Source organism: Myodes glareolus, chromosome 22, assembly GCF_982192425.1.
Source record: "Myodes glareolus chromosome 22, mMyoGla1.1, whole genome shotgun sequence".
Taxonomy (NCBI): Eukaryota; Metazoa; Chordata; class Mammalia; order Rodentia; family Cricetidae; genus Myodes; species Myodes glareolus.
In genome coordinates, this window is record NC_142047.1 from 17,921,954 (window position 1) to 17,934,572 (window position 12,619).

The window sequence follows — 12,619 nt, forward strand, 5'->3', positions numbered from 1 at the left end:
CGTGTATGGCAGACCATGTGACCCCAGGGGGTTAATCAAGAAGCTGCTAGCTGTCTAGAAACGGTGATTGGTCAGAAGCGCACATGTGATTGAAGGGCTGCCTAATGTGATTGGTCAGAAGCGCACATGTGATTGAAGGACTGCCTATTGTGATTGGTCAGAAGCGCACATGTGATTGAAGGGCTGCCTAATGTGATTGGTCAGAAACACACAGGTGATTGAAGGACTTCCCTTATGGGTCTTGCTAGGATGGGGGAGCTTCTGAAACCAGAGGTTGTGAGGCATGTGGTTAGATTGTGAACTGTCCCCCAGAGACTCCTGTGTTTGGACACTTGGACCCCGATTGGTGGTGCTGTTTGGGAAAGCTATAGAAGGTTAAGCTTCTGTGGAGGCAGTGAATGGCTCATGGTGAGAGCCTTGAGGTTTTATAGCGTGGTCCTTCTTTCTGTTTGCTTTTTTTACTTCGAACATCACGTGACCAAGCAGCTCATGCTGACCCTTCTGCTTTCTCCACCAGGGCAGCTTGTACCCCAGACCTGTAAGCCGAAATCAACCCTTCCTCAGGCTGATAACTTCTTCCCAGGTGTTTGTTCATATCAACAGGAAAAGTAGCTGGCGCAGAGACCACAGATGCCATCTTTCCGGTAAGTTGACCAAGCCGCCTGCTTGCGATTGGTGGGATTCAGACCAGAGAACAACAGGACGGAGTGGTCGCTGGACCGTCTGTGTCTACCCATGATGGGAAGTGGTGCAGGGCTCTCGCTCACCTGAGGCAGTCAACCTCCTTTGCATTGGGCCAGTGTCAGTTCAGAGTCCTGACGGCCCTAGGCCACATTTGGTGCCTCTCCTGCGTGGCCCACGGTTTCTGGCCCTTCCTTTTCCTAATCCAGTGTTTGTCCGCGTCCTGATCCTTCGCTTTGGTGCAAGCTCTTCATGTGCTTCCTTCTGGTGGCCACAGAATCTGAGAGGGGCTGAGGGGACAGAGTGGGTGCATTGTCAGGCCAGGGAGCTTGAGGACCAACAACCCCACCTGAAGCACCCTAAAAGCAAGCCCAGCCCCCACTGGCCTGTTTATTTTAAAGAAGAGAAAAGCAGGCACAGAGAAGTTAGGTGATTCGTTCAAGCTGCACAGTTAGGAAGTGGCTGAGGTCAACTGGGATCTGAGCCCTTTGTAAGCGACTGTTAGTAAACCTACTCACAAAACCTTGCCTGTCAGGAGGGAAGGGCTGGCTGTGACAAAGACTTGGCTCAAGGGATGGGAGACGAGGCCCTTGTTTTGCAGTAGAGTAGTGATGGCGGGGTGCATGCACACGTGTGAAGGTGCACACACACACACAGACACAATCACCCCACCACTCTCTCAGTCCTCATCCTGGCCCATTTTTGCTGAGGTCAGATAAGGGATGACTAAAACCATTCTGGGTGACAGGGCTGGGTGGGTTAGTTGCTTGGTCAGGTGCATAAACGAAGGCTCTTTGATAGAAAGCTTTTTTTTTTTTTTTTAAGAAGAAGGACTCTATGTGACTCCCACTGCCACTCAGGGCTGCTCCCCAGGGGCCTGGGGTTCACTTTAGCCCAACATCTCCTAACCACCCTCCACTCTCAGTAATGCCTGTCTACTGCCAGGACTTCCCAATTTATCACTTTGGGTGGCGGGTGACTGTTAGCTTCGTGCTGTGATCAATGGAAACATAGCTCTGGCTCCCACCCTGGCCAGACACCTCTACTAGTGTTTTCGGGGCCTTTGAGGATTAGTTCTAACTCAGAGGTTGATGGAAGCATCTCCTGCAGCTCTGAGCCCTTCCGGGTAAAAAACTCTTTTCTAGACCTGTCCCACAGTTCCACAGGTCTCCCTAGGGACCAGCCAGCTAGCAGGGTCATAGGCCCAGGGAACTCTTATCCCATTACTGTCCCTTCTCTGAGGTTCTGTACCTATCTCAGGCATTGCCATGCCTTGCAATACCCATCCATAACTTGCTCCCCACCCCCACCCAGCATTTCACTGTATAGCTCAGGCTCATCTCCAACTCATGAAGATCCTCCTGCTTCAGCAACCTGGGTGCTGAGATCTCAGGTCTGTGTGACTAGACCAGCTTTCCTGTCTGTTGTGTGGCTTCTGGAATCCCAGGGGCTAGCTGTTTCTGAGGTCCCCCTCTCTTCTCCCACCACCATTTGAAAATAGCAATGGCTTGTAGCTGCTGGTCTACCCCCATACTATCATCTGTCTTCCCCCTGTTATTGTAAGAAGAGGAAAGTAATCAGGATATGGTGGTATGGGTCTATCTGTAGACCCAGGACTTAGAAAGTAGGGGCCGGATGATCAGAGCCATCTTTGGCTACATAAGTCAGTTGGAGAACGGCCTGGGCTATACGCAACCCTGTGTCAAAGCAAAACAGCAAAACAAACAGAGGGGGAGGCACAGCACTTGTGGAGCCATCACACACCCACACTGGTGTCAACAGCCGCAATCCAGGCAGCCTGGCAGTCGGCAGACACTCAGCGCCCTCCCCTATACCTTGAAAGTCTGAACAATGAGGCCCTTTGTGGGCTGGTCTCTTCTGCTGGGCCCTCTGAGTCACCGCATATTTTTATGTGTGCAGTCACACAACGGTGTGACTCATTCTCCCACTTAGGGCATTTGGGGACTTGTTCTGTTTTACTTACAATTGCTGAAAAAAAAATCAGATATTACAGAGGTGACAAAATAAAATACAGCAAAGTCATACAAGCAACCTGTGCCTGTCCTAGGCTGGTGGGAAGAGCGCAGGCCTGAGGTCATTGCCAAGGGCTTCTGGATGTGGAGGTTGGGCCAATCTTGGCCCACTTTTGCCAAGGCCACATAAGAAGAGGGTGAACCATGTAAGAAAATCCATGGGAAAGGCAGAGGCAGTAGCTTTCTCGGAGAGCCAGCCGTGGCCCAGGAGTGCAGTCCGCTGTGGGGCTGCTCTCCAGCTAGACTACCATGGTGGTGGCCAGAAAGTGGAGTGTGTGGAGTTTCTTTTTACTCACATGGACCATGACCTCCAGTCTGCTGTCCCTCCAGAGCTGGGTCTCCGGGACTTGGTGGCTAACAAAGCCGATAATCATGGAGAAACCGAGTCACAGCTGAAAGGCTCCAGAGAGGTTACCTCATGTTATAAGGCCAATCCTTGACAGAAGTGGGCATCCCCTTCTCCCACCTGTGGGCCCCATGACTCTGTGGCCTCAGTGCCACACACCTTGGACAAATTGCTTCGACACTGTGGGCCCAGGACTGCTGCTGTGGCCTTGATCTAGCCGATTAACTGAGGCCCAATCGGCCCAGACTCTGTGCCATTTGTACCTGTGCCCTCTGGAGACTCTGGGTCTTGAAGGCCAGGATCCCAGCTCCAAGACTGCAGGTCAGTGGGGGAAGGGAGGGTGCGGGCGTGGCCAGGTACTGGGGCTTCACGGAATTGCATTCGGAGCACGTGTCTCCTCTCTGAGCTGCGGGGCCTGTCTCTTTCTATTAGTTTAACAAGCCCTGGTATTAATGAGATTGCTCTATAATTGAACCTTTTCACGGGTCCCTCGGTAATGAAATTATGCTAATTTGCATTCAGCACCACCAGGCATCCATCACGCGGGATCAGCCGGGAGCGGCCGGTGAGGCGGCGTGAATGCACCGCTAATTATCACCGAAATGAACAAACCCGGCAGGATTATGATTTCATCTTCTGCCCTTCTCACTACCGGCTCCGCCCCAGTCTACGTGCGTCTTTTCATGGAGATGGCTGTTGGTGGAAAGCGCTCAGGAGGCTGCGGCCATTGGCCGAGTGGCATCTCTGCAGGCACTTGCAGGCTGGGTGCTGCTGCTGGTGGTGGCCAAGTTGAGTGAGCAGTGTGGGAGCCCACTGCCTGCCTCTAAACTTATAGCCTGCTGTTATGTGTGTGTGTGTGTGGGGGGGGTGTTGTTGGATGGTGGGGTATTGTGAGTGTGTGGCTGGGTGTCGGGGTGTGAACCTATGTGTGTGTGTGTCCTCCTGCTGAGTAGCAGCAAACACTGCCTGCCTATGTGGGAGTGTGTATCTCACTCACTCTCTGGGCTGAGGGTGGCGCTGTGTGTCTAATGAGTGTTTGAGCCTATGTGCATGGCTTTGAGCCTGCGTGCTTGCCTGTTGGATACCTCGGCAGATATCTAGATATCTGAACCTCTGACAGCGGGTAGGTGGCCAGTGCATCTGTACTTCTGGTTGAGTGTGTGTGTGTGGGGGGGGCGGGGTATGGCTCTGCCACTGTCTGATTGTTGAAGTGTGTGGGGTCTGTACCAATGTGAGTAATTGCCAAAGTGCACACATCGGTGTTAATACTGTGTGGTAACATTTGTGCCTGCCTTTGACCATGTACTGGGGAGTGCTCTACTGCCCTGGTTATCTGGTGGCTCATGAATGGTGTCCTCTGATAACTGCTCCATTCAGAGACCCACTATGAAGCTGTAGGGTCACCACAATGGGACAACGTGAGGGCTCCCTCTTCCCATTGCCAGATCCTCAAGGCTTCTACCCAGCTCTTGGGGAGCTAAGGACAGTTGAGACTACTTTTCTGACCAGAACTGCAAGAAGAGGGCTTGGAAGGGATTCATGTGACTTGGCGTAAATAATACAATATTCCATGCTAAGCCAGGTGTAGGCAGTGAGTCATATGTCTTACCTGGAACAACATTTGTTGCTATTCCTTTATGTCAGGCTTTCTGGATGCTTAGGAACTGTGGGTGTGTGTGGTGGAACAAGGCCAGTGAGGTCCTCTCAGTGTCCCCTGCGGCTGAGATGAAGCTCACATGAGAACACGTGCCACCCATGCCCCTGGTCAGACATAGGCTTTGAACAGCACGCTCGCTTTCTCCGGCTTCTGTCCCCCCAGCTATGAATCAGGCATATGAGAGTCATTGACCACTGTGCTTTCTAGGAGGCTTGTACCAGTGTGTGGAATGTCAGAGTGCTGGGAGCTGTATGTTGGTGAGGTTCGCTGGAGCTGTGATGGGTAAAAGTCCATGTGTTTTACACACACACACACACACACACACACACACACACACACACTTTTCTGAGCTTCTGCCTCACTGTGTGAAACACATGTAGCAATCTGTGTTATGACATGTTGGTGTTGAAATAGAGACAGTAATATGAGAATGTACAACAGCTGACTTGGCGAGAACATATTGTAGCGCATTCTACAAAATCAGTAATTTACAAACACATCCTGTCTGACGCTTGTACGTTCCATACAGTCAACTGATTCTCCCAAGATGTTTACTGGCTTCTGCCACTTTTCTGCCCACAGACAGGCCGTGGGGGCAGCTGATGAATGGGTACAGTTCTGAAGTCAAGTTTGTTGGTGTTTCACTTTCATAAGTGAGGCTAACAGAAAGGGAAACAACTCAATCATATGCCAAAACTGCCAGTTTTCAGTGGTGTAAGAGGGTTCTTGTTCAACTGAGGAAAGGGTTTTGAATATCAGGAAAACACTTTCTGAATGCCTTGCCCTTCTTAGGAGTACAATGGCTTCGGATGCCACACACTTCAGTTTGAGAGGCATTACTGGCATTTTTCACTTTTTTTTAAGCCTAGGCAATCAATTAAACAATAAATTGGGTCCTGATTAGTGATGCTGGCTGATTTACTCCTCTAGTGACTGACTCTGAACTAGGAACGTGGTGCCATTGAACTGGGCAGTGACATACAATAGCATGCAAGAGAACAGTGACGTCGTGGCTTCATCTGGAGCTCCCTCCACAGGTTCACAGTCTGGATGCTAAGTCTCCAGCTTTCTGATGCTGTCTTGAGGGCTGTCGGACCTTTCAGAGATAGGGCCTGGCTCATGGAAGTTGCTCTCGGGCTAGGAAGGATACTCCCATCTCTGGTTCCACTTACCTTTTCTCTGCCTTCTGTCTGCCACCATGTGAAGCATCTCTGCTACACATTCCTGCAACCATGGATGAGGTTGTCACCGTGTCACCCCAGTGGTGATGCACCAAACCCCCTAAACTGTGACTTGAAGTAAATCCTTCCCTGCAGGGGTTGCTTCTGTCCAGTGTTTTGGCTTAGGGATCAGAAGAGCAGCTCACGCACCATGATGACCACAAAGATATTCTAGGTTAGTAACAGTGAGGGTCCAGATAACAAAATATGCAATTAGGAAGCGATAATGGGGATTTCTAAGTTGGTTTTTAATATGATCTTTTAACTATAATTTTATTATGTAATTTAGCTTTGAATAGAGAGCAATTAAGAGCCCGCTTGTATTTTCTCGGTAAATTTAGCTGGATCTTGCAAGCTGGATGTGCTGTCGCTAGTGAAAGAGCCGAGTAAGGTAGCATAACGCAGGGCCTTGTGTGCTTTGGTCACTCAACATAAAGCCGTAAACGTTCTTATTTATTCTCGCTAGTCGCGGTGCTGGCGAAACTTCTTCAGCAGTACGGGAAAGGCCACTTCTGCTCCACCAGCTCGTGCACTTGTTTGTCACCCGTGAAGCAGCTTGTACTCCATCATTTCCTAGAAGCCCGAGGAGGTGAAGTGCACGGAAGCACGGGGAACGCTGTTTGTCTTGGAAACTGAGCAGTCTCTGAAATATCTTACACAGAGCGGTAAGTCCCACCTTGAGTGTGGGAGGGCCTTGACAAATGTTTTCAGATGCTGAAGTAGAATGTCAAACACTGGAGGGCACAAATCTCAAAGCTGCACTTTGGGTTTGAACAGTGTCCCCCTCAGGCCCCACTGAAGGTAGATGGTCCCTGGCACTCTCTTCCAGTTCACCTTCAGCATGTACCATGGGTGACCCTTGTTCTGTTACCTATCAGTGTGGAGTCATTTGCCACTGTTAAACTTCTTGTAAATGAGACATGTGTGTGTAGTCTCGTGTGGTTGGTGTCCTCTGCTGACATGTGGGTAAGGCCCGTATTTACTGTAGACTGGAGGTCTGTTCATTTTACTTGCAGGCATGCCATCGTGTGCTTATGATTCTTTGTTTATGGCCATACGAGAGGGTTCTGCTTGGGGCTGTTGTAGTTTCCAGGAGCAGAAGTATGTAGAGGCTTGTAGCTGGGTCTGGGCAGACTCCGGTAGGTGCTGCTACTGCAGACACCTGTCTCCAATGCTGGCCCTGCTAGATAAAAGGGCACCACAGGTGCACAGAAGGAGCTGGAACCAAACTCCTGGAGACTGGCTTTGCTTGGGGAGTTGCAACATCTGTTAACCTACAGCCCTTGTAGGCCCTGAAGGGAAGAGCAAGTCTTCTAGTCTGGAGAGATCTTCCTCAGGAGACAGGAGTCACAGCTTGTTATGATTTAAGCTTTCCTTGGGCCTGTGTGTGTGTGTGTGTGTGTGTGTGTGTGCAGTGTGAATGTATGTGTGTGTTGTATGTGTGTGCGGTGTGAGTATATGCATGTGCTGTCAATGTATGTGTCTGTGCGTGTTCATGTGTATGAGTTTATGTGTGGTGTGAGTGTATGTGTATGGTGTGTTATGTGTTGTACATGTGTGTGTATTGTATGTATCGTGTGTGTGTTAACATGCATGCTGAGCTTGCAGCTTCAGTGGACAAGAAAACTGCAAGGCTGTAGTCGACTTGTTGATCAATGCTCTGTCTGGAGAAGGCTGCAGGGATTTGTGGCCTGTCTGGGGGAGAGGCAGCCAGAGGATCTGTGATCTAACATATTAGCCTACAGTCCCACCGACCAAAGGTTTCTGCCAATGTTTGGCGAAGTCTTTTTAACATCAGACCATCTCACTTGTGGTTTGAATTTGTGGTTTTAAAGTTTGATTGGTCTGGAGTTCAGTGCTGCTGAGCACTTTGTGTGTGTGCGGGAAGTCCATGTATGTTACCTTGTGTCAGCTCAAACTTTTGTGCCTGCTGTTTATTGGGCTGTTTGTGTCTTTATTATTGAATTGTTGATGATGTTCTTTATATCACAACAATAAGTTCTTTATCAAGTGTAGACTTTTCCTCCAGTCCATGGATAATGATGTCTTTTGAGGACCAGATTTTAACATTTTGAGATAGTCCCTCCCTCCCTCCCTCCCTTCCTCCCTCCTTCCCTCCATCCTTTCTTTCTGTCTGTATTATCTTCTCTAATAAACTATTGACAGCCCCAAGTAGAGATCTCCTCTTAGATGTTTGTGATGTTTGAACGTCCTCCATATGCTCATGTGTTTGAATACTTGGTCCCCAACAGGTTGCCTTGTTTAGAGAGGTTTAGGAGGTATGGTCTTGCTGAAAGAAGTGTCTCTAGGGGCTTGCTTTGAGGTTCCAAGTCCTCAAGCTGTTCCCAGTTCACTTTCTTCTGATGCTTGCTGTGGTTTGAGACGTAAATTGCTGCCCCAGCCATAGGCCCGCATGTGCCTGCTCCTTCCCAATGATGTGCTGGACTCTCACCCCTCTGGACTCATAAGCCCCAGTCAGCTCATGTCAGAAGCCGTTCCCTCTGGAAGCTGCTCTCGATGGCCATGGTGTTTTACTGCAACAATAGAAAAGCAGCGATGGATGAGCTTATTACCACAGCGTTTGCTTTCTTCACTATATTGTCTAGATGGCTTTATTGAGAGCCAAGTTCTTACAAGTGAATGAGGCCTTTTCTGGGCTCTCTGATATTCTATGATCAGTTTGCCTATGATTTTCATGACCGTACAGGTTTGATTACTAAATCTTGAAATCAATAATGTGTGTTGTCCCCTACAGGTTTTTTTTTTTTCTCTCTCTAGTTTTTTTTTTTTTTTTAACTATTTAAAGCCCTTTGAGCAGGTGTGGTAACACGTACATGCAAGTCCTAGTGCTGGGAGCTGAGGTACGAGTATATCTCAGGGCTAGCTTGGGCTACATAGAAAGACCCTGTCTGAAAAAGACAGTACTAACCCAAAACTCAAATGTAAAAATTCGTTTGCACTTATATATAAATTTTGAATCAGCATGTACATTTAGACAAAAAAATTTCTGACTGAAATTGTGTTTTATCTTTATTTTATTTGGGAGAGAACTTATACTTTGGTAGTATTGAATTTCTGATCCGTACACATACATCTCTTTATTTGCATTAAATTCTATTTTCATTTACAAAAACTTGTAGTTTTCAGTGTATAGACTTTATTTCTAATAATATTTATTAAAATGAGATATTTAAATGTTTTATTTTATAATTATAATACCTTTTAATACTTTCATAAAAGTATAAATTTGGAAATTATATTGGTATATAAATATCATATATTTTTAAAATACTCATGAAATGTTTATTTTGTACTTACAAAATAGAAACCCATCTTAAAATTTAAGTCTGTATGTAAAAATGTGGATGTTTCTCAAACATAGTTGCAAAAATATGATTGGTTTTTACATTTGATCTTATGTCACCTTTCTCAATTTACTTATTAATTTAGATAGCACTTTGGGGGGATTTGTTAGAGTTTCTCTAGGTGGGAAAGCATTGTCTGCACTCGTGCTGCTGAGGTCAAACACTGTTGGGGGGCTGCGTCTCAGGGTTCTCTTACATGAGGAAAGCAGTGCACCTCTGGGGGCTCTACTCACTCAGCGAACACTGTCTGAGGTTTCTGTAGCTGTGCCAAGCACCATGACCAAAAGCAACATGGTGGAGTTCCCAGTCCATCACAGGAGAGGAGCTGATGCAGAGGCCGTGGAGACATGCTGCTTGCTGGCTTGCTCCTCACGGCTTGCTCAGCCTGCTTCCTTGCAGCACGCATGACCACCTGTCCAGGGATGGCACCGCCCACAGAGAGCTGGACTGTCCTACATCAATCGTTAGTCAAGAAAATGTCCCAAAGTCTTGTCTTAGACAGGGTTTCTCTGTAGCTTTGGAGCCTATCCTGGAATTAGCTCTCTAACTCTTGTAGACCAGGCTGGCCTTGAACTCTCAGAGATCCACCTGCCTCTGCCTCCTGAAGTCTGGGATTAAAGGTGCGCACCACCACCTCCCAGCAGCCTCTTATGGAGGCAGATTTTTGGCTGAGGTTCCCTCCTTTCTGCTGACCCTCTAGCTTGGGGCAACTTGACAAAATCCAGGACAGGAACCTTGACATGGGGGCTCCACTTACACTATTCCACCCAGACCCAATCACCTCACACAGCCTTGTCTTCTCATATTATCACATTGAAGTTAAGGACGTCAACACATGAATCTGGTAAAGGCATAAACGTAACAGTCATGTAATCTGTATATAAATGCAGCATCTTCTCTCCTTTATTTATGTCTTTCTAGTCTACCTTACCTTTAAGGTAAGGTAATGCAATAATAAATGGCTCTAAAATGATATTAAGGAGAAATGTTGACAGCAGCCACCCTTGCCTTATCAATCATGGGGGAAATATTAATAATTTGCCTGAAATGTGATATGCTTGTTGTTCTCAAGAAAGGTTCCCTTTTTCTGAAAAGTTCCCTTATGTTTCTACTCTGCTTCACGGTTTTGAATGGGGGTTAAATTTGTCAAATGCTTTTTATGAACCTGTGAAGCTGATTATAACTTCCTCTTCAGTTTGCTAATGTAAGTTATATTGTTTGCCTTTCAAATATTACATCAATTGCACACACAGAGCTGGGTCCCACTTTGCTGACATGCATTATCCTTTTATACATTGCTAGATTACATGTTAGCATTTTGTCAATTATTTTGGCATTCATGTGCATGAAGGATATGATGTGTATGTTGTGCAATGTTCTTTCACTGTGGTATCTGTGTCTGGAGCTTTCTGTGGCTCCTTCCCACTTCTTTTTTTTTCATACTGGGGATTGAACTAGAGCTTAGTGCATGCTAGGCAAGTGTTGCACCAGTGAGCCAGATCTCCAGTCCTTGTGGCATTGTGTGTGTGTGTGTGTGTGCGCGCGTATCTCTGTGTGTGATGTGCATGTGTCTGTGTGTGATGTGTGTGGTGTGTCTGTGTGTGTGCGTGGTATGTATCTCTGTGTGTCTGTGTGTGTATCTGTTTGTGAGAATGTGTGTGTATGTATCTGTGTATCTGTGTGTGGTGTGTGTGTGTGTGTCTCTGTGTGTGTGTATCTCTGTGTGTGTCTGTGTGTGTATTGTGTCTGTCTCTGTGTGTGTGACTGTGTGTATGTGTCTATGTGTGTGTATGTCTGTGTATGTGTGTGTATCTCTGTGTATCTGTGCATGTGTGTCTATGTGTGTATCTCTGTATCTGTGTGTATGTGTCTATGTGTGCATATGTCTGTGCATGTGTGTGTATCTCTGTGTATCTGTGTGTGTATGTGTCTGTGTATATGTCTGTGTATGTGTATGTATCTCTGTGTATCTGTGTGTGTATGTCTGTATATGTGTGTGTATCTCTGTGTATCTCTGTGTGTGTGTGTCTGGGTATCTCTGTGTATCTGTGTGTATATGTCTGTGTATCTTTGTGTATCTGTGTGTGTATGTGTCTTTGTGTGTGTTTGTATGTGTATGTGTTTTACTGTGTGTATTTATGTCTCTGTGTGCATGTCTGTGTGTATCTCTCTGTGTGTATCTGTGTGTGTATGTGTCTATGCATGTGTATGTGTGTGTCGTGAACGACATATGACACATTGTGTATCATTTTGAATGCTTTGAGGAATGGTTTAGCATCAGTTAGTACAGGCTGTGTTTCTAGCTACCACTGTTGTCTGATTCTAGAATGTTTTATCACCTCCAGACCCCCATTTTTTTCTGCTTCCCTCTCTTAGAAACCAGTGGCCTCTGTGTCTGTGAACTTCCTTACTCTTGGTTTTGCCTATTTTTAGATTATTCATAAAAGTTAATTGTACAATATGTGACTTTTGTACCTGGCTTCTCCCATTTAGCACAGCAAGCGAAGCATCCATCCACCCTGTAGCAGGCACAAGAACTTCCTTCTGTTTTAAGACTGAACTCCATCCCATACATATATAAACCATATTTTGAATACCAATTCATTATTTTGTGACTGATTAGCAGTCATGCCTTCATAGCCATCATGAAAAGGACTTCTGTGAGCATTTGATCACAAGCCTTTGCTTGCTGGGTGTCTTGGTCACTGTTCTGTTACTGTGAAGAGACACCATGACCACCACAATCCTTATAAACGGGAGCAGTTATCTGGGGGCTGGCTTATAGTTTTAGAGGTTTAGTCTGACATCATCATGGTGGGAGCATGGCATGGCAGTCATGGTGCTGGAGAAGTAGTTGAGTGCTGTATCCTGATCTTCAGGCTGAAGGAGACACTGGGCCTGGTGTGTGCTTTTGAAACCTCAAACATCCCTCCTCAGACCCCACTTCCAAGGTACATTCCTCCAACAAGGCCAAACCTCCTAATTCTTCTCAAATAGTGCCACTCCCTGATGCCTAAGCATTCGCATATATTGGCCTGTGGGGGCCATTCCTGTGGGGGCCATTCTTACTCAAACCAGGACACTGGGACACTGACTTTAAGTTTTCCTGAGTATTTGCCTGAGAGAATTGTTAGGTCATATACTAATAGCAGGTTTAATTTGCTGGGGGAGCTACCAAACTGTTTTCCACTGAATATTCCCAGCATGTCTACAGGCACCAGCTTTGGTATGTCTTCATGGATATGTTATTTTCCATTCATTTTACTGTATTTAGGTTATACTGCTATAGGTTGTTGGTTTGACTTTCATTTTCTTTA

At 46.7% G+C, this 12,619-nt stretch overlaps 1 long non-coding RNA gene across 1 annotated transcript in view; it reads left to right on the forward strand.

Annotated features, from left to right (window-relative positions):
* The first annotated feature begins 232 nt into the window (after positions 1–232).
* LOC125395397 (uncharacterized) overlaps positions 233–12,619 on the forward strand; it is a 38,196-nt gene continuing 25,809 nt past the window's right edge. Inside the window, exons 1-3 of the long non-coding RNA XR_015735997.1 lie at positions 233–408; positions 518–644; positions 6,515–6,602. This is a non-coding gene — a long non-coding RNA (uncharacterized LOC125395397). The remainder of the gene's footprint in view (positions 409–517; positions 645–6,514; positions 6,603–12,619) is intronic.